The following is a 17,799-nucleotide window of genomic DNA, read 5'->3' as shown; positions in this document are numbered from 1 at the left end:
CTATGTACCGAGAGCTTCAAATAATCCCTTCTAAAAATGTGAAGTGAATAGAGAATCACAATTGCTAATAATTCTCTTTTGCAATCCATGAAGTCTAAAGATTTCTTTGACAAATAACCTGGCAATATCTAAGGCTTTGTAGCTGTTTTTACCAGAATTAGATAGGTAATCTTAGTCAACATGTCCACAATTACCATGATTGAGTTGTATCCTCCTTGAACTGAGGGTAATCCAACTACAAAATCCATACTAATGAATTCCCATTTCATATGAGGAATATCAAGTGGTTGTAGCTTTTGTGGTAGCTTAACTTCTTCGGATTTTATTCGTTTTGGCAACTTAAGCATTCCATTACACATTTAAGTACATCACTTTTGAGCTTCTCCCAATGATAGCTTTTCCTAATTGCAATGAGAGTTTTGGCATGGCCAAGATGTCCTAAAAATGGGGAATCATGAGCTTCCCATAGTATCTTCTTCTTAAGTTCTTGACTAGAAGGAATACATAATCTTGTCCTGAAGTAGACAAGTCCTTCGTCAACAGAGAAGTTAAGATACTTTGTCTTAAGCTTAGAATTTTGTTCTTTATTCAAAATTTCCTTCAGCATTTGCTGATATTTGGGATCATTATTTGCCTTCTTCTTTGCTAGCTCGATGATGGGATTGCTAGGCATTGATATCATTGTAGCTAGTGTTTGAGCTCTAGGAGGTTCTTTTGAGATAAGTGTATTGAGAAATGATTTGAAGCTTAAAACATTTGCAACTACATTCTCTTTTCCCGGTGTATATTTGATCTCAAAATCATACTCTTGCAAGACTTCGATCCACTAACATTGCCTCATATTTAGATCTGGTTGAGTGAAGATCCACTTAAGACTTTTATGGTCGGTTACCAGTGACAACTTCTTCCCGAGCAGATAATGTCTCCATAACTTAAGGGCATGGATAATTGCAAGTAATTCTGGTCATGAATAGCATAATTTCCCTAATGAGTTTTCAATTTTCTGAAGGAATATGCTATTGGATGTCCTTCTTGCATGAGTATGTATCCCAAAGTAAGAGAGCTTGCATCGGTCACCACTTCGAATTCTTTGCTAAGATTGGTTAGTTTGAGGATTGGAGCCGTGACTGAACTTAGCTTGAGTCTATCAAAGCTAGACTATTCAACTTGGGTCCATTTAATGGCAACTTGTTTCTTAAGTAGGTCAGTGAGGGGTGGAGCAATCAAGGTATAAATCTTGATAAAACCATGATACCATCCTGTTAAACCCAAAAGCTAAAAACTTCACTTACAGTGGTTGGAGCCCGCTAGTCTTGTACATCCTTCCGGATCTATTGAAATTCCTTCTACTGAAACTATAAACCCTAAATACTTGATTTACTTCTTGAAGAACACACACTTCTTCTTCTTAGCATATAGCTTGTGAGTCCGCATTGTCTCAAGAACTGTTCGCAGTTGTGACTCTTGACTTCCTTCATCCTTGGAGGGCTGTTTATTAATCCAAATGACATTATGATAAACTCGTAATGACCATACCTTGTGCGAAAGGCGGATTTTGAAATATCTTCTTCCTTGATCCTAATCTGGTAATACCATGATCTAAGATCAATCTTGGAGAAAATATTTGCTCCTTGTAATCGATCAAGTAGTTCATTGATCCTTGGAATCAGATACTTATTCTTGATTACTATCTAATTTAGCCCTCGATAATCAATGCAGAGATGGAGAGTCCCATCCTTCTTCTTTTGAAATAATAATGGAGCTCCCTAGGGTGAGTTATTGGGTCTAATGTATCCCTAATCTAAGAGCTGTTTGAGTTGTTCCTTTAGTTCTATGGCTTTCGAGAATGGACATTCGATATGGTTGCTTTGCAACTGGTGCAACTCATGGTACTAGCTTGATTTTGTGGTCGACTTTTCTCTGTGGTAGAAGTTTAGTTAATTCTTTAGGAAATATGTCAGTATATTCCCTAAGCCACGATGGTTCATCTTTGGCTTCTTTATCCTTTTTAGTCTTATTTAATTTAATTAGGTATACAAGTGAGCCTTTTCTTTTAAACCTTTAATGATTCGAGAAGATATTGCTAATTGAATCTTTGGTTTCCTTGCTTCTCCTTGTGTGGTCACTTGTTGTCTTACAAGATTCAAGAATGTGACTTGGCCCTTTCACAATGAATATGAGCATCGTTGGGAATCAACCAGTCCATTCCTAATAGACACTCATAGGTTACCAGGTTCATCACTCTGAAATGCGTGTTGGTCTGATTGCCACCCAGATTAAATTCAACCTTACTTGTCTGTTGTGTTGAGGAAACTTCTTTTCCATCATCTAACTCAACTATCAGCCTAGGTGCATGCATTGTGCCTCACTATCTTGAGTAAAGTGGCCCACTTTATGATTTAAGAGTTGTGGATCTTGGAAAAAAAGGAGTCCTTTAAATTAGGCATTGGCTACATCAAGGCAGATTAGAAGTGTTGGAGGAGGGCAATCAAGAGGTTGCTCAACTCACTCAACCTTGTAAACTATCATGGATAGTGGTCAAAATAGAAGTGGTACAATGGTGTAGTAGTAAATCGCATCTTAGTATGGATAACACTCCCCCTCTCTGCATAGAAGGCAAGAAGATCAGCCAATCATTGTATTCCACTCACGTTAGGAAGCTATTGTTAAGGTGCTGACTTAATTTTAGCCACATTTGCAGAATCTACGTCATTGAATTGTCAGATGTTGAGATTGAGGAGGCACTTGTTCATCTTTGGAACATTAGGGCTCCTCTTAGAGATAGATTATTTAACTGGAAACTCATTTCAGGTGCTCTTTTTATACGTTAAAAATTAAAGAACAAAGGCATTTTAGATGGTCTATGTGTCTGTGGAGGAGTGAAATGCCTTCACACTTATTCTGGGATGGTTTCCATGCCCCCCATATTTGGAGGGAGGTTCTTCCCAAATTGAGTCAATGGGGATTAACTATTCACAACCCAAAATCCTATATCCCAGCCCACAAGCTTTTGTTGTTAACATAACTAGGTGATTTACACTACATGAGATATGATAGCCACACATTAAACTCCTCTTAGGAGAAGGAGATGGGCAAGTTGTCTAGGCTGCAATATGGCCAAAAGTTTGGTGATATCTTAGGGGACTTTGTAAGGAGAATCACTTTAGCAATAATGAGCTAAGTTAGCTAGCCAAATGGAGGCCAAATGACTTCCAATTTTGTAACTCAGAGATTCTTTTTTGAAACCATTAATAATAATACAATACAAGTCTCAGTAAGAGAGATGGTTTGGCAATTAGTAGCTCCCCTTTGCGAGCCCTTTGCATTCAATCAAATATCAAGAAAGTGAGACGGAGTCGTTATGGACGCAGTAGTTTAAAGATCCCTCGTTGTGGCAGGACAATACAACAATAAGTTAGTTTTCCCTGACAATTACAAAATCATTTTGTGGCTTTATTCTTGTGGTTTTGAGTTTCATGTGTTCTGCCTAGATTTGAAAGCAAATCTCGCAAGAACCCTAATGCTTCTACATTCAAAATGATTTTGTGGAGGTTGGACATCATAGCTTATATGTGTGCAAGCTATTGCTATGTATCATCATTGATATTTGCAAATTGATTTGGACCTTCATGCTCCAACTCTATGATGCTATGTTCCATAGCTTCTTCATTCATAATAGAGATATTTAATTGTGTTGAAGAAGGTTAAGGATTCCTTCTAAGGCTAGGTATTTTCTCAATGGGGGGCAATATTTTGAATCTAGAATGAGGGTTTTAAGTCCTAGACCTTCTTGTTATAATTTGAGTGTTTTTCGGTCTTTTAGTCTATTCTTATCTTTGCTTTCTAAGTCTCGTTCTTTTTGTTGCTAGCTAATCAAGTTCAATGAATTTTGTGAAAATTTTCAAAACATACATGGACCATCATAAGCAATGATTGCACATTTCCTTAATTCCAAGCACATTCAAGTGCTTAGAATGTAAGAAAACTATAGCTCTTTTTCAACAACTTTTGAATTCATCAATCAAGCAATTTATAACACACTAGATAATCAAAGAATAAGTCAATCAATGTTGTTTCACTTGTCCAAATGAGTGTTACCTTATGCCTCCCTTGGCTTTTGTGCTCTAGCTTTTGATTCCCTTTGTTCTTTGCATATCACATTTTGTTTCAATGTTTGATCCTAAAAGTTCACCTGCATAAAGATGTTTCCACATGAAATGGTATGATCTAACCTATATGCCCTACTATGTGTGTGTTAGTATGTATGAAAGGTGAAGGTTTGGGTATGCATTGGGGTAAGACTCCTAGGAGGGATGTGTGGGTCACTATGCATGTAGTGATCTATGAGCCAAGTTAGATGATATCAAGACTATGTGCATTAGTGCATGGGTATATGTGCAACATTGATGCACATAGTACTATAGGTGTAATGTGGACTAAGTGCAAATGCATGTGGATGTTTTTGTCATAAATGCCCACCTTCTCTTTCTCTCATAATTTTCCACCCTCTATAATTACCCATCGGCTCCTCTCTCTCTCTCTCTCTCTCATGTCTTCCTACCTGCTCCTACCTTCCTCTACTTGCTCTCGCCTTCCTCCCGCCTTCCTTTACCTGCTCCTGCCCTGCTCTTGCCTTCCTCTACCTGCTCCCGCCTTCCTCTCGCCCTCCTCTCTCCTTCCTCCCACCTTTCTCTACCTGCTCCCACCCTCCTTCCGCCTTTCTTCCGCCCTCCTCCCGCCTTCCTCCCGCCTTCCTCTACCTGCCAATGATGCTTGCTGTGGATGGTGTCGATGATGCTGTGGATGCCTTCCTCTACTGTTGACGTTCGATGCTTGCTGTGGATGCTGCCGATGATGCTGACGTTCGATGCTGTGGATGCTGACGTTTGATGAGTGTTCGATGCTGTGGGTCTGATGAGCGTTCGATACTGACGTTTGATGAGCGTTCGATGCTGTGGTGGATGCTGCCTCCTGCGGATGCTGCCTCCTGCGAATACTGCCTCCTGCGGATGCTGCCTCCTGTCAATGGTGTCCATCGACGACTCCTCCCACGTGTTGTCCTTGATGCCTCCTATCGATGCCACCTCCTATCGATGCTGTCCAACGATGCTGCTTCCTCCCATGTAGTTCGATGCCTCCTCCCACGTTCGATGCTGCCACCTGTCAATGCTGTCAATAATTCTGTCAACGTTGTTTGATGCTGCCTGCTTTGTCGATGCTATCCATTTTAGCCTCATTGTCACCCACAGCTATTCTCTCTTTGTGCAGAATAAATCCATAATCAACAGCTCGCAGGTACACCATCCTTATCTTGTAAGATAAATATTTATTTAGTTGAAAAATGCATTTTTGAGCAGTTTAAATCACATAATCAAACCATGTTTGATCCATGGTATAACTAGGCATCTCCTTGAGGAGAGTAGGCTGGTGCTTTAGGCCTACCAGCCTTGCTGGGCAACTGACTGCAATAGTCCTTTGTGGCATTTCCATGAGTACCACTACACCAGCTCCAATTTTGGCCCCATCCCCCACCTTGACGTCGCCCTCATGTCGCCCAGAATGGTTGTAGTGGCACCTATCAGAACCCCATTTCCTATCTTAGGATGCCTGTCCCCACCAACTTTACCTGTCCCACCTAAGGTTGCATGATGCAGAATAGCCACATTGACAACCCACAAATGTTGTCTCTCCAATAACAACCCCTATGGCATGATCTAACAAAATACATTTTCCTATGCGGGCAGTTGAATGTATGTTGGTAGCAAAAACGTCTGCAACCCTGCTTTGTAATGTCAATGCTAGTAGAACACGCCCTTCTATCCACAACCTATGGAAAATTTTGTGTGCTTGGCATGCTTGAAACCCTTTAAGAGGTATACGCACTTTCAACAATCCAACTTTGTGTTTTTATTTTAAGAATAATTAAGACATCTACTTTGAGATGCTTGGTCTATTATATGTCACAGAGAAATGCTTTCCAACATAGATGGTTTTCTCGTACTGGTGTTTTGATATTTCTATTCAGCATGCACCTCTCCTATTTTGGTTGAATTAGCATGAATGGAGATTTACTTCTGCAATATTGAAAATAAGATAATATACTATTGCTTAGACCCTCCCTAGGACCTACAAAATGATTTAAAAGCTTCAAATTTGTAATGAGAATCCATTTGATTAAGAGAAAGGGGGGATAAGAAGAGAATTGTGAAAAAGAATTTTATGACAAATGTGCAAAGTAACCTGTATAATTTAAAAGATTGCTTATGTACCAATATCTTAATAGATACATGTATGTATTTATGTATATGTACTTCTATCTTAATAGATTTATGTATTTATGTATATGTACTTCTATTATTAACACTTAATGCTCCCTTGCCTCCTTGAATGCATAACATAGGTACACACATGATTAGAATCATCACTATGTATAACGGTCTCAAGGGATGAGTGCGTCTTGGGGGATGAGTGCATCATAATATGTTTGTCTTGTGATGATTTCGTAGGGCCAAAAGGTGCTTGTTAAATAGGCACTTAGTCGTGAACTCGGCAAGTGAGTGTCTTTTGATAAGTATGTCACAATTGACTTGGCACCGTGTCGTGAACTCGGCATAGAGGTGTCACTTTGGTTGTGATACCCTCCCTTCCCCCCTAGGTGTAGATGGGCACTTGGTCGTGAATTCAGCTAAATAGTGTCTTGACAAGCTACACATAAAATAAATGATGGGCATTTGATCGTGCATTCGGTTTCATAATGTCCTGATACACTAATTGTTTGCTATTGTTCGATGGGATGGGCATTTAGGTCGTCTATTCGGCCAAAAAAAGTCCTCATCTATGTGTAGTTTTTTTTAAATCTATCATGTTCTTGCATTTATATGTTTGTAATAAGTTATGACTAGATGTAATTTGTGTTACCTTTTCAATATTTAGATGGTATCATGCAATTGAAGTTCATATGCAACACCAATATAAATTAAGATTGATATCATACAATTGTATTCTTAATCAAAGATTATATGTCATACATTTATATTAAAGTTATGTAGCTCAACTTACAATTGGTAGCTTAAGCCTTGGCCATTATGCTTATACACTTCTTTTCTTTATTGTAGAGAGTTTACAATTTGTGAAGATGGCCTTGAACATTGCCAAAGCACTACGCATTTGCTTGATAGAGGCTATATCATCCAGCACAGAAGAGCAGATATCACTCATCAATAGTAATGAAATTGTCTTTGTTACTTTCTACAATTCAACATGTACATCCATGCAGACCATGTTGCAGCAGCAAGGGCTTTCGCACCTAGTCACTGATGCACTTTGGGATCCCGAGAAGAACTTGCATCTTTGTCGTACACTGCTTGGAAATGCACCCAAGATGGTTGAAGATCTTAAGGAGTTAGCACCAGTGTCTGCATTGAAGGAGAGGTTAGTCTTTTGGAACATGAAGTGGAGAGAAGAGGTGGCACGCTTAAAGCGAGCAAAGGACTTGTCCGGGACAACCTCTCTACCAAAACGTCTAAAGACCACTATAAATGCAAGTCCCAGTTTTAGTCTGACAAGGCAGAGAGAGAATCCGTCAGGGGCAGGAACTATGTTGCGCACATTGAGGAATCTGTCACAACTCTATAGAAACAGAATTTGTATCCTTTTTCATTAATTTGTCTATATAATGATTTCTTAAATTTATTTACTTTGCACTAATTAGATATAAAGAAAAGTGCATTGGAGCTGGCCACTGATGAGTGGTCACAGGTTATGGTGGACTCACGCGGTGGGTTAGAGAAAAGATAGTTCACACTTCCACCTATATGGCCCGATTGGGCGCCTGTGACCAGAACTCACGCATATCAGGGTTAGACTCGCACACAGAAAGGATTGATGCCTTGAAGTGTGGGCTAGATCCACCAGAACAGACAGTTACAATCAACAAGATGGCATGATCTTGTATAATGTGCATGTGTGGGCTGAAAGCTTGAAATGCACATTTCTTTGCATAGGAAAGTCACATGAAGATTCTGATACCGTTTTTGTGATGTACACGGAAAAAGCTTTTACATGACACCCATATTGGGGGGGGGGGGGTCCCTAAATTTTAGGAGATCCCTAAATTTTAGGAGGTCCCTAAATTTTAGGATCCTCGAATTAGCCTAAAAATGCTAGTCCTAAAAAATAGGCATGTCATTCTAAAAATAGTAAGTTTTGTACTCTGACTGTGCTTACTAAATTTGGTTGTTTCTATTCTTGACAGTATTCAACCCAAAAAGGAAGGCCATAGAGAAGAGACAAGTGTCAAGACACTTGTCACACAAGTTTCCAAGTGTCCCACCACTTGTCACATCTCATGACATGTGGCTAGACACTTGTCTTGTGCTACTCCACTTTCCCCTTTTGTACTAGCTCTTCCCTCTCCTATAAATAAGAGCTCGTTTTTCTTCATTCAACATCATTTTTCTTTGCTGTAAACTCATATACAGCACCCACAGATAGCCAGAAACTGGCCCCATCCATCCCCATCATCATCCCCCACTTATCCATTATCAAATTCCTCCATATTCCCTCTTCTATCACTATTGTTTTACAGGATAGCAAGCCTGTAAATTCATTATAGCACCTCCTTCTCGAGCTCTTTCTTCCATTTTAGCAACAAGAAGCAAGCCCTATCCATGTACTGCTGAGATCAACGATGGAGAAAGGCTGATTTCCCCTCTTTCTTCTCTCATACTGTAAAGAAATCAGTTCTTATCATTGCATAATAGATAATGCATGTGTGTTTGTACATCTTTGCATGATTTTGTGAGAGTGAGAATTCCTTCTCCTCACTCTCAGGTTGATTGTAACTGAGCTCTTCCCTAAGGGACTTGGGTTGAGCAGAAATACATTCCTTCGGGGGGGGTTGCCCCATCTTCAACCCTCAATCTTGTCTCCATTACTTTTACATTTTCATGGCTGTAATTTTGTGAGTAATTTTCATTTTCATCTTTAAGTGTTCATTCTCTTTTATATTAAATCTTGAAAACAAGCGAATATCATAATTGTTAAGCATACTACGTTGTTCGGGGCGTTTACAGAATCACCAATGCGCACCAATGATTGGCATTCCCTTTGATGCCATCAAGCTAGGTAGAGTCATTGGTGAAGGTTCCTTTGGACAGTGTGTCCAAGTTACTATTGATAATATTACTTATTTTCCTTTAGAGTTAACATATTGCGCCAAAATGTACAAGGGCTTCAACAATGTTAAGCTGCAGCAATTCCAAGTGGAGTGTGGGATGCAAAAGGTCAATGCATCCATTGTACGATGCATTGCCTTTACTTATGAGCCCCCTTGGGTTACAATCTTTCCCTTTTTCAATGGTGGTACAATAGATGATATATTGATGTGGGGCCCTTTTCAAAAATGTAAATATAGGAGAACCATCGAGCACCTCCACAAGCCATCAATGGGGTTCAGACCTGATCCTGACCGGTGCCTTCTGCAGAGGAGAGGGCTAGGATCGTGGGCGTCATCAATAATATGCCAAATATTATTCATGCATTGGTGGATGGGATGAAGGCCGTGCATTGTGCTAGTATCGTCCATTCGGACTTACATGCCAAGAACATGGTGTTGGATTTCACCAGAGATAACACCCCCAGGGTGGGCATCATAGATTGGGGTCTCATGCTTATTTCTGGTATGAAAAGACGAGCTCTCAACTGCCCATCTAGGGGACCAAATGAGCCCATGCACATCGTAGATGAGTGCCGACGGAAAGGAGTGTTGGAAAGGAAAAGAAGGCCATGGATTGCTCCTGAGATCTATGATCCATTGTGTGAGTCTGCTTACAGCAAGGAGTCAGATATATACGCAGTTGGTTGGCTCATCGTCTATCTCGTTGAGTTTTGGCGCTTAGGCCAACGTCTATGGTTGCGTAGGGAGCCGAGAGATACCCCAGATGAATTCATCATGCACTTAATAGAGTTCAAGGAAAGGGATCGCATGTTTTTAGATGATAAGGCCATGCGAATGTCCTTTGCAGACCTTGATGACTTTTTGAGAGCACACTGCAGCACTGATCCTGCAAAGGCACAAAGATCACTTGTAGAGCTTGGCCCTATTCTAGCTCACCCTTTTTGAACAACCCACCTCTTGTAATCTCTCCTTGTATTTTGTAAAACAACCTATCAATTTTTGGAGTCTCTATGACTCATGAAACCAAGGATAGTTGTATATTTTTTGTAAAGCTATATGCTCTATAGAATACAGCTTATAATTTGTGCTTTAAGATTAAGTTAGTTATGTGGATGTACGTCTTCAAGAGCAATTATTTCAAGATTTTGTGTCTTTATGTGTCTTGTCAGCAATTTGCACGGTTGACTTTCTCAAGTTTTGAAATTTAATAACCACATTCTTTCATATTTAGTATCATGGTGTAGATTTTATATCTATAAATAGTCTCTAGATAGCATACGTGAAACATTAACGAACCATTTAATGCATATACAAAGTTTCAATCTCTCTTATTTTCTTTGCTAAATATGATTGTGCAAGTGGAATGTTGTATACATGTGATTTTTTTAAGTTGCCAAAGAGATATATTGTTGTTGTAAACACACAAGCATGCAAGAAAGAGAACTACTTCAATGGTTTAAAAAGCTATGATTTCACATCGTATCCATATTGCATTTTAAATTATTAATGATTAGAAAATAATAATACATTATAAATGAATGATTAAAAAACTAATGACCAATTGTACCTAGCAATTATAGATGATACCAAACCTCTTAAACTTTCCTCGATAAACTATTGCTTTTGAAGTGATGCAATAACTTGTCACCTCCACTAGTGCAAGTAAACATTCTCCTGTGAGAAATACCCTAGTTTTGTAAGGTTAGTCATCAACCTGATCAAGTGCTCAGAATGTATTGGTGAATTTTATATATTGTTATCATTTCTAATGCTATGTACTTTATTTTCTATGGATAGGCTTTATTAGATAAATACTTAAGTCTTTACTAGATGCATTACCTTAATAGTTACAAGCTAAAAACATGGGGTGTATTTTCCATTGAGTAGAAATTGATGCTTGTATTATGTGATGGAAACACTTCTAATTTATTTTTTAAATATTAGTGTATTTTTTATATATGAGAAGTTACTAATTTTTTACTTTTTTTGTATTTGGTTATAAGGTTGATCATTCATGGCTTCAACAACTCGCATGGAGGTGTTTGATTATGGGTCTAGCGAGAAGAAACTTTTGGGTTATGTCCGAGTTATGGTTGATTCCATGTATAATGCAATACGACAAGAGATTACACAAGATGAGCTTATATCTGGTCCCTTTAAATTCATAATTGAAGATGAAGATGATGATAGTGGTTGCACCCTAAACCCAGTACAAGAAGAACGTTGGCATGTAGAGAATGTCAAGTTTATTGGTATAAAGCGAGATTCAAGCATGGTAGATAAGGTTGGGGATGAGAGCAGGCCTAGAAAACACATATGTGAAGGCTTGAAGGATACTCTCGAGGACACTAACTTCAATGCAAGCGATGAAGGCGATCATAGTTTGCACAAGTCAGGTGACAACCTAAAGCATGTTAAAAGCATGCTCAAGAGCACATTGATTTCAAAGTCTACTCTTGAAAGTTGGCTAAACCAATGTGAGAAGACTCGCAAGAAGTTGAGGGAGCGAAACATATAATATGAGGAAAATCCTCATGCCCTACCTCCATTATACTCGCACAAATATGGCCCTAATTTTCCACAATTTTAATAGGAAAAAGAAGTTGAATTTGATTAGATATTCTCCTCTATAGTCAAGATGGCAACCCTTTGCCTGGTTTTGGCCTTGGTTACACAAATGGATTTGGACTAATACCAAATTGATGTTAATATGACTTTGTTACATGGGGACCTACATGAAGACATCCATATTTAGTATCCCTCAGGAGTCCACTTTATAGAACATGTAAGATACCACATGAGTTAAAAATAAACGGTATTATATTTAGTAAAATTTACAAGATTATGTTTATACAATAGATTTTTAAAGTACAATTTAAAAAAATCTGTAAGTTTAGTAAAGTAAAAGGGGTCATTTTAAGGCCTTATAACATATAAACAAAGGGTATTTCTCAATATCCTTTGAACCCACATTATATAGATGATTTCTTATAGGCAGACTCCATGCAGTAATAGCCTAAGGGCTTTGTGAAAAGAGGTAGGGAACACCTAGTCTACAAGTTGAGGAAAAGTCTTTATGGACTTAAGTCGACACCTAGAGAGTGGCTAGTTTGATGCCTTTATGCATTCACAAGGTTATTCCCACAATGATATGAATTTGTGTCTTTACAAAAACAAGGCACATGATTGAAGCCTTATTATTTTGGTACTCTATATTGATGATTGCTAGCAATGCTCATGTTGAGCTAGATGCTTTAAAGACTCAGCTCAAGAAGAGCCATTAGAGGAAATATGGACTCAAAAAGGCCCTCGTAAAGGTTGGATTAAGAGAAATTTGCTTTTTTCTAATCTCAAAATAATGGTGGACTTGGATATCATGATGAGACACTTAAAAATCATTTTAAGCCAAACTAGGGTGGCATACAATTAAAAATTATCAAAAACTCCCACAAAAATATGTTTAATATAATAACCATGTGTCTCATCAAGTTCTTGGTGTTAGAAATTGAGATTTGAATTTGAAACTCCCCCCCTCACCTTTACATGTGGCATCTCATGAGCTTATTCCTAATCAAATATTCAAAAATGAAGATTCTCTTTTGTATTTGGTAAAACTACTCTCCTTTTGAGAAAAACTATGACTAGTGAGCCTAAGGTGGAAACACAAGGGGATAGAATGTGCACACCACCCCCTCTCCTATTAGACCAACTCAAATCTTGTATTATTATAAATGTGACTCACCCTTAAGCTAAAGGGTCCTTCTTTAGTCCATATTTCCCCTAATGTTGAGATGAAGAATATGGGACATGTTTCTCACATACTTGGTATGCAGATCATGCACAATCACTCTAAGGGACTCCTACTTATTGAAGAAGTACATTCACAAAGTACTTGAGCAATTCCATATGTAGGGTGATAAGCCAATTAGCACCCCTTTATCTTTCCATGTGAAGAATATTTAGGTTATTCCTAGTCAAATGATGGGAGTGGCAAGATATCCAAGATCTTATATGCATCAATAGTGGATAGCTTGATGTATGCCATGATAGCCACACTAAACTTGACATAGCATTTGCAGTGGTAGCTTAGGTCGTTATATAATAACACCTGTGGTAGGCGACATTGGGATGCCATGAATGGTATCATGATATACCTTAAGGGAAATATAAACCTATGCATCTGCTACAACAGCTAAGATAGTGGAGTTATGGATTAGGCAAACTCCAATTATGCAAGACATGTAGATAGTAGGAAGTCCTATGTCTTCACTTTTCTAGATGTTCTCTTTCTTAGATGTCTAGGGTGAAAAAATTCATTGGCTTACCTCCTACTAAGATTGAGTTCATTATAGCCGCACTGAGGATTGCAAGGAGGCCCTATGGTTAATCTACTTGGTTGTAGACCTTGGTATCATAAATACAACTCCTACATTTCATTTGGACTCTATGAGTGCCATTTAGCTAGCATGTAGTCCACGGCCTTTTATGTGAAGACCAAACATATTGAGGTCCATTACCACTTTATCAAAGAGATGGTTGAGGACAAGCAAATAGATCTTATCAAGATCTCTATAGATGAGAATCCTATTGATCTGCTATTGATCTGCTCACTAAAAGTCTCCTAGTGGATGACATCTATTTATCATCCAATTTTACTTATATGTACACTTTTTACTTTGTTAATTTTTCCATATTTCCTTGTCATTAGGAACATTTGCCTTTAAGTGGGAGGTTGTTGGGGATCAAAGGCCACCTATGCCTAGCTGTTTATATTTATCTTGTGCTTACTACTCATGACACCTATATACTACAACTAGCAGCCACCCATCACTATCATTTTATTTTTTATTCTTTCTATGACAGTAGCATAAGGGAAGGCATGTCACATATTGCAACTATTGGAGTTTCCACATACCATCTTGCTCTCTCTTCTTACTCCAATCTCCATAGCTCTTACTTTCTTCTTCCACTTATGCCTTGATTCTTGTTTAGCCCTTTCACGTTTCAATAGGTCAAGCTCTAAGTAGGCTTGCCATGTTGTCCCACACTTGAGGACATCATTGGTGTATGGATTTATTATGCAGCAAAGGATCAAGGTGACACATCTTTTGAACAAGCTTGGAGTATCTTACCCTTGATGTGACTTGAGGCTGTGTTGTGGGTGGCAGAGAGGGCTAGGGGGCTAGAAGTGGAGCTAGCTAGACAAGACCACCAGATGCACCTAAGTTAAGGACCCCTATGTACAATGCTTGTATTGTGCACCTATCTAGGTTGGGGCTTCTTCTCATCTCTTTCTTTTTCTCTGTAGTTATAGGTGTGGTTGCAACATGAGGCTGAGACATCCCTTCCTAAGCATGTAATCTTTAATTGCATGATGTAGCTCAAGAAATCTCTAGATAAAAAGGGATGGATACAAAAGGCAAAGTGGTTGTCCACCATGTCTTCTACTAGTACCACATAATAGGATGGGAAGAGTGGCATAGAGGTGTATTCGTATCACCCTATCGATGCCCATGTTGATGTCAAAGAATAATGGGGGAGCTCTTTCTTCATAGGGGGTAATGTGTTGCTCTAGCAACCTCACCAAAAGATAAAGGTAGTTGCAAGTAATGATGAAGGCATGGTCAAGGTAGTTAGTGAAGTGTTTGAGAAATGCAGAGAATACATGTTGCAAGTCTTAGGGTTGAAACATGTACAACTTTTCTTGTACAATGGCACTAACATTAGGGATCTTAGGAAAGTTGTAGTGGCCATGGACTTATGGATTGTAATGTGCATGTTGCCTAGGATAAGGATAGCAAATCTCATTTTCCATTTGGTAGCTTGTAGGATAGTAGAATGCCAACCTTGCAATGCCATTTATCTCTAGGAAAACATGCTGTAACTTTGATTGAAACTTTCATATTTCTTGTGGCTACTACTTCAAGTGCTCACCTTGGGATTTTTGTTCTTGAAGTTGATAGGCTTGTTGAAATTCATCTTCATCCTATTTTTCCTTCCATTTATTTGTGATGCTCTTAGCTACCCACATTATTGTCTACACAATCGATATTCTTCACAAAGGCGAAAGGACTTAGATTGTTGGTTAAAGAAGTTGCAACCGCCTAACTGTTTAGCAAAGTGGTTAATCACTTTGCAAGAGTTTGATTATGAGATTAGGAGTAAGCCGCCAAAGCCACAAGATATTGTGGAATGTCTTGTGGATTTCGGGGAGCCAAAGGAAATTATGGCTAATGGAAGTAATATTGAAGGTTTATTCAAGATTGATACAGCTTCCATCCCTTCCTAATATGCAGCTATAATGCATTATTTATCTACAAGAGGATTTGGGGCTGCTTTATTGAAGTCAAAAAAGAGGTGGATCAGGCAACAAGCATTACACTTTTGATTATAGCAGGTGTTTTGTATCAAAGAGGAGTAGATGATATTTATCGATGTTGTGTAGTACCTGATGAGGTACCATCCATTCTTGAGGAGTGTTATGATTCAACATGTGGGGGACATTTTGTTGGATGGCTTACCGCCCAAAAAGCTCTCCATGCTGGCTATTGGTGTCCATTGATTTTCCAAGATGCTTTCAATTATGTTAAGCACTATGATGTCTATCAAAGACAGGATATGAGGGAGAATCATAAGTGAACTCTAAACCCTATTTTGGTTATGTTACCCTTTGAGAAATGGGGTATTGATTTTGTGGGACCAATATGCCCTTCATCGACTATGCGTAAGTGGTATATTATTGTAGCAATGGACTACTTTACAAAGTGGTCTGAAGCTCGAGCAATAATGAAGGATAATGCTAAGGAAATGGCCAGTTTCATCATGAAGCAAATTGTTTGCCATTTTGGTCCATCGAAGCACACTTCTTGAACAAAATTATAGTAGCTTTGACTAAAGCTTTGAAGATTAAGCATAATAAGACTAGCCCGTATAATCCTCAAGTGAATGATCAAGTTGAGAGTACAGATAAACAATTGTTGGGAATCTTATCCAAGATAGTATCGGAAAGCAAGCGCGATTGGGATAAGAAATTATATGTGGTAGTGTGGGCTTACAACACGACATTCAAAAGAGCCACAAGCCACACCCTATTCAAGCTAGTGTATGGGGAAGATTACTTTTTACCATTGGAAATAGAGTTACCTACTAGTGTGATTTGCTCTCAATCATTCATTGGGAGAGACGGAAGCATTGTAGGAAATATATACTTCTCTTACACATCTTGATGAGATTTGGTTGCAAGCTTTAGTACATCAAGAAGTGGGGAAGAAGAGAATGAAAGCCCTTCATGACCTTTAGGTTAAGAAGTACAAATTTGTGAAAGGTTAGTTGGTGTTGTATTATGATGCTCATCGTGAGCTATTTCCTGGTAAATTGGAACCTAAATGGGATGGACCATACAAAATTGTACATTTAGTAAAGAATGGCTCTACGTCCCTTTTAGTAGATTTGTAGAGGGTAAAGTTTAAAACTAAAGTTAATTTTAATAAGCTAAAGCCTTACTATGTGTAAGGGCTGACATTGGGCTTGGTGCCTTTGTAGGTCCTTCATGATTCAGCTTTAATTTGCAGTATGTACCAAGACGATCGGATATGGGACGAATCATTCCCTATCTAGAGCATCCATATCTAGAGCAACATTACCACCAAGGTCGCATGATCTAGTGGAGTAAGGGCTATTAGGTTATTGAGTGGCAAGATGGATCTTTTACGTGGGAAATTAAGGTCTACTACCATCATTGTCAACGAATTCTGATGACTAGCATTCCTATCGTGTTTAGCAAAGGAAGGAGGAATTGTAGCTATTATACATCATCTCTCTCAGCTAGATTTAATTATCAAAAGTATGAGTGAGATGATTAATATGGTGTGGCCTATCAAAATGATTCTTGGGTTTATACTTTGTATTTTGGTGGAGCTTCTAGAGGACCTGCTAAACATGTGAGCATTGGTGTGGTCATTAAAGATCCCTAGCATAGGCTTGTCATGAAGATGGGATTCTATTTAGGACCCTCTTTTACTAATGATATGGCAAAATATATGGCCTTGCTCATGGGGCTGAATGTAGCCTGATGTGGTGATATCCGCCAATTATTAGTGAAAGGGGACTCGAACAGCAGTTAGTAATTAATCAGTTGAATGGGACCTATAGTATGCGGGATCCCATCCTATGGATGTACCGTCATCATGCATCCTTGGATATGTTGCATATTTTTGAGAAGATGTCATGTTAGTTCCTTTTTGACAGTGAGATCACTTTGCGGATTCCCTCACTATTTATGCTTTCGTTGAAGATGTATTTTTGAACTTTTCTTTACCAAGTGATTTGGTAAAGATATCCGCTACCTAGTCTTCAGCCCTCACATGCATCAAGTCAATTTGCTCTGCTAGTACCATTTCTCTAATGAAATGGTAATGTATTTCAATATGTTTGGATCTTGCATGGTAGACAGGATTTCTTGCACGCATCACACTATTCATATTATCATAATGCAGCTTCACTTTGCTGTCCAAGTGTATCCCCAAGTCATTCAGTAACTTTACCAACCAAATAGCTTCACAGGCCGCTAAGGTTGCACCTCGATACTTAGCTTCTGTACTAGACAATGCAACTGTAGGTTG

General features: G+C 38.7%; 1 pseudogene; it reads right to left on the bottom strand.

Moving 5' to 3' along the window:
* Positions 1-5,358: 5,358 nt before the first annotated feature.
* On the bottom strand, positions 5,359-9,609 carry LOC148019845 (serine acetyltransferase 5-like; annotated as a pseudogene).
* Between the last annotated feature and the right edge of the window lie 8,190 nt (positions 9,610-17,799).

Source organism: Lygodium microphyllum, chromosome 19, assembly GCF_053477565.2.
Source record: "Lygodium microphyllum isolate KBCC chromosome 19, Lygodium_microphyllum_v1.1.10, whole genome shotgun sequence".
Classification (NCBI taxonomy): domain Eukaryota; kingdom Viridiplantae; phylum Streptophyta; class Polypodiopsida; order Schizaeales; family Lygodiaceae; genus Lygodium; species Lygodium microphyllum.
This window is presented reverse-complemented; position numbering and strand designations above follow the sequence as displayed.